The sequence below is a fragment of the Ursus maritimus genome, unplaced genomic scaffold (genome assembly GCF_017311325.1).
Source record: "Ursus maritimus isolate PB19 unplaced genomic scaffold, ASM1731132v1 scaffold_31, whole genome shotgun sequence".
In the NCBI taxonomy this organism is placed as follows: Eukaryota; Metazoa; Chordata; class Mammalia; order Carnivora; family Ursidae; genus Ursus; species Ursus maritimus.
In genome coordinates, this window is record NW_024425675.1 from 26420956 (window position 1) to 26425900 (window position 4945).

General features: G+C 59.5%; 1 protein-coding gene across 1 annotated transcript in view; it reads left to right on the top strand.

Annotated features, from left to right (window-relative positions):
* Nucleotides 1-39: 39 nt before the first annotated feature.
* The window catches only part of SFMBT2 (Scm like with four mbt domains 2), a 219042-nt gene continuing 214136 nt past the window's right edge, over nt 40-4945 (top strand). The window contains exon 1 of the mRNA XM_008705414.2: nt 40-536. The gene's annotated coding sequence lies outside the window, so the exon portion shown is untranslated. The remainder of the gene's footprint in view (nt 537-4945) is intronic.

Genomic DNA, 4945 nt, shown 5'->3' on the forward strand with positions numbered 1-4945 from the left:
TTTTTTTTTTTCTTCTTTTTCTTTCTAGGGCAGGATTCTTTTACCGTCCTACAAGAGCTGGCCCCGGCCAGGTGCCCTCCTCGGGCGCTCAGGCCCGGGCACCGCCCCAGGAGACGCCGTGGCGACCCTCGTTACCTGCGTCTTGCCCGGGCCCGGCAGATCGCAACTGCAAGCTCGCCCGGGCAGCCCCAACTTAATTTCCTCCCCCTAGAGGCACGTTTCCCAGAAAAACCTCTCCCCGACCCCCTCCCGCCCTCCCTACGGGACCAGGAAAAGTCTGAATCTCCATAGAAAAGGTTCCGTTTAAGTGCCGGGGGGAGGGGGGCGCAGTGGGCGGGGCAGAGGTGGCGAAGAGGATTGAATTTCTCCCCGCTCCAAACCAGCCACCGGCGGATAAAGCGCAAGTTTGTGCCCTTCGTCCGCTGAGGGATTGCAAACCCAGAAAACCAAGTGTCCAGTGAGATGCGGAGTTTGCCCAGATTTCCCTGCAGATGGGTTTGCGGAAACGCCTGTGATGTGAACTTTCTGCAGATTGTGTATGGAGGGAGCTGAAGAAAAGGAGGAAGGGGAGCGGGGCGGGGAGGGGGCAGTGTGAGCGTGAAATGTGCCCGTGTGTGTGTGTTTGGGGAGGGGGGTGTGTGCCCAGGCGCGGGGGCGTCACTGCGGGGCAGAGGAAGGAGTCGGGAGCGTCCCGCAGGCTAATTGGTTTGAGACGTTCTGCGAGCGCTGGAAAAGGTCGTTGAAGGAGTTCGCTGCACACACACAAAATAATAATCTTAAAAAAGAGTGCCGGGCATGCGCACAGAGAGGATGCCATATTGGAATGAGGCTGTAGTGGGAGTCGGAGGACCCGAGCGGGCGCGCGAGGGAGGCGGCGGGCGGGGAGCGAGCGAGGCAGAGCGAGCCGGGGCGAGGCAGAGCGAGCGAGCGAGGCCGGCGGCCCCCCGGTGGCGCCCGGGGCCTGGGTCCACTCCGAGGGGAGGACGAACTTCACCAGGTAGGACGCCGCGCCGGCCGCTGCCCCCGCGCCCAGCCCGCCGGCGAGCAGACCTCCGGCCCGCAGGTTGAGTGCGCCGGTCAGCTGCTTTTTTTCCAGCTTCGGGGAAAAAGGGAGACTCGGGCCAGCCCGGGCGTGGGAGGCTCGAGGAGGGGGTGCCGAGGGGGAGAAGCAAAAGGGAAGAGCCGGAGGGGAAAGCGGCAGCACTAGAGCAGAGCCCCAAACTCCGCTCTGCGCTCCGGGGTTGTCATTTTCGCTTCTCCCGTCCCCTGCCAACAACCTTGTCCCTCGGTTTTGAAAAGCCTGGCCTTGCGGGAGACCGTCTGTAGTTGCAAAGTGTCCTCCTCCCCGAGTGCGAGCTGTCCCCTCCCGCCGCCCACCTTCCTCATTTGTGCGCTCATTTTAGCGACGCAGCCGCCCTTGCTACCCCGCGCTTCGCGGTCTCTTGCCTTGTCGGGGTCTCTTTCTTCTTCTTTTTTGGTGTGTGTGTTGGGGGCGGGGAGGGGGAAAATGGTAGGGTGAGGACTGGAGACCAGCCATCAAGGGTGTTAAAAATCGTTTACACATTCGGAGTCGCCCTCTTGGAAACATTTGCCTGTGCAGCTGAAATGAAATTGTCAGTAGTAGTTTCGGAGCGTGCTCCGGCATGGATGATCTTTTTGTTCTTTTTTTTTTTTTTTCGCTTTAAAGTAATATCCTGTCACTTGGGGCTTTCCTGTTGTCTACTCTGATATGACCTCCTTTCAAAATTGCTAATCTGATCTAGCTTTGGAGTTTATTTTTTAAACGTGTGTGTGTGTGTTGGTCAAAATCCGCCAAAAAAAAAAAAAAAAAAGAAAGAAAGAAAGAAAAGAAGGAAAACAACTGTAGGAACTGCTTAGATATATTTATTGATTTTGGCCCGGGGCGGCGGGAGAGGCTGAACCGGGGACGGGAGAACCCGCGGGGTGGGAAGTGGTGGATTCGCGGTGGCCGGACACACGTCCAGAGCCCGATCCGTACTTGTGTTTTCTTGGAAGCGCTGCAACTGCTGGGAAGGAGTATTTAGAAACCGTGCCAGTTTCAATATGGCGGGCTAAGGTGGCTTTTACAAACTGAAAATAAAGGTTTTGAGGTGGGAAAAAACCCAACCGGAGTTGCCATGCCTTAGTTTCGACTCTCTTTGGCTACTCCAGAAGCTGTTTTAGCGAATTAAGTGGGAAAAAAGAGACAGAATGAGCTGCCCTAGTTTTTTCCGTGTTTCGAGTCTGGGTGTCCAGTCCATTGCTAGCGGGAGAAGGGGTGCCGCTGGTTCAGACTGGGGCATCCGAGCACAACTGCTGCATGTGCCTTCGGATCAGTGTGCTTACCGGTGTGTGCAGTTGGGGGGTGTGTCAAAGAGATACGCCCCGAATGTGTGTGCGTCTTGGAACCAGACTCTGCCATGATTTGACGTGACAAACTGCTGACACGTGGTGCAAAATACATGAGGGCAGAGGCAATGATTTATTTCGGCTTTCTTTGAGACGAGCTCTCTCTGTATGCTGCGGTCTGTGCGGGTGAAGCCCGGAGTAGGCGGAGTGACGAGGTACTTATTAAAAGGACTAACTGTCCAGGGTATTGGGTGCAGCCGGGCTGCAATCGCCTGTGGGGTTTTGTGTGTGCTGGGGCACGCCGCACTTAGCGGTGGGGTCTCGCGGCCGAGGCGTGGGGAGGATGAGTGTGGTGGGGCAGAAAGGTGTTGGTGCACGGACCTCTGCGGGAAAGTGGGTAGGGTCGAAGCGAGGAGTTGCTTTTGGAGTTGAGCTCTAGGAAAGGTGGGGGATGGGAGAAGTGTTCTCCGAAGAAAGTGTCCCTTGCTTTTAGGTCCAGCGCGAGAAGGCTGCATCTGAGTGGGGTGTCCTCCGGCCGTGGCAGGCAAGCGGGCGGCGCTGTGGCATCGGGGTTTGAGTGGTGTCCGGGAAAGGCCGGCTTCTGGGGCCTGGAGGGTCTGGGACTGGAGGTTGGGGGCAAAGTCAGAGCCTGTAAGGGGAGTCGGAGGGGAAGCAAGCAAACCCGAGCTCGCTGAGCTAGCAGCAGGGATCTCCAACAGAGGTCGCCAGTGGCCAGGACGCAGCTGCCCAGCGGAGGTCGCGCGGGAGGGACCCAGGGGACAAGGGGCCGTGCGGCGGCTGTGCGCGGTCCCCCGGCCCTGGCGAGGGCAGGTCCTGGGGATCTTATCTGGGCCGGCGAACCTGATCGCACCTTGGCCAAGTGCGCCGAGACGTGTTTAAGTCTCAGGGTTAAAAAGATAGTGTGTTGGCTTGGTGTGTTGTTAGCGCAGTCACGGGGTCTCAGGGCATTTACAGGGGCCTAGAGGGGAGATCCATAGGGTCAGCCCTTAGACGGACGCCGCGCTGTCGGAAGAGGCCTGTCTCGCAGTGACCCGCGGGTGGGGGCCCAGGGGAAGCGACACTAGGAATGGAGACCCCGAGGCAGATTTTCCCTCCCACCTGGGCGGCGGGGCTGAGAGATCGGCGACATTCCGGCCAAGACAGGGTCGCCCCCCCCGACGAGCGCGCGGCGCGTCCCCGGTCCTTGCAGCGTGCGCTGCCAGCTGGTCCTCCCGGGGACTGCTTTCCCGTGGGCTTCGCTGAAGTGGAAACCAGCCTAAAATGGCTCTGTGCTTGTAAACTGCAGTTTCAGCCGGGAACCCCTCCCCTCGTCCTCCTGACGTCGCCGCTGACAAGCGCACAATTCACTCTAACGCCCCGAAACCGGCGATTTTGCACCGAGCTGTGCCGTGGAAGCGAATATACAACCGATTACAAAGAACATTCCTCAGGATTCTCGCAGGGCCCAAGTTTCCCTTTCTTGTAGGAAGGAGCGGGAGGGGGGAGGAACCGAGACGCGGCAGGAACCCGGCCGACCACCGCCCCGGAACCACCGCTGGGGTTGGTGCTGCGGCTGGGGGCTGGGGCCCTTTCCGCGTAAAAAACCGAGGGAGGTGCCCCGGGGACGCGGATGGTGACCCTGCGCAGCGATCGCCACTGCGAGGGGCGCTTGGCCTTGACGGCATCTCTGGTGTCCGGAGTGCAGAGACGACGCCGGGAAGCCTGGGAGACCGCTCCCAAACTTCTGGGAGACCCGCTTGCAGTTTCGCTTTCGGAATTTTCGGGATCTTTGGGTTTCTAGAGTTGGGTGGGTTTCCAGGAAGAGCAGGGCTCCAGGTGCTGGTCGTACGGATGCTCATTCCCCTTTCGGTGCAGTAGTCAGACTTCTCACCACCCCCAGCGTCCCCTCCTTTGCGTCCCCGGACGCCGCGGGCGCGTTCGAGGGTCTGGGGCTCCTAGTCCAGCGCGCAGCCCCGGCTCCGGAGAGCATCCGCCCCGCACCGCGTTTTGTCGGCTCCAGTGGCGCGGCCGCCGCGGATCCGAGCCCACTGGTGGGAAACCGCTTTCGACCAGGGCAAACCCTGCCTGAATCCGCATCCATCACCCCTGCTCTCCACTTTTTTCACCCCTCCACCCTCCCACCGAGGCAAAGGGACCTGGGGGACCGATTGGCGTGTCTACACCAAGCAAGTGGATCCAGGTTTCACCAGGTCGGAGAAAACGCGAAAACCGTCTTAATTTTGGCACCGCCTTCTGGGCAGGCCGTTGGGGGTGGGGAGGGAGGGTGAGCAGGTACAGAGGGGGAGGGGAGAGGCCTTGGTGGCCAGAAGGAATTGTCGGCTAGGCGCTCCTTTGAGATACGAGATCTGCTACTTTCTCCCTAGTAAGCATTAAATTGGCACACACGCTGCTTCCTCCCTTCCATAAATAAATACTGTCTCAGATCCTTATCTCAGCTAGGCGCTGGGACCAAGCCGCCTGCCTGAAAGGGGTGAGGGGCACACCCACGCGCACCAGAAACCCTCCACTCCCCTACCAAAGTTTTGGCTGTGCGAAGGACCCATTCCCCTGCGGTGTAAACCACAGCCCGGTGGTA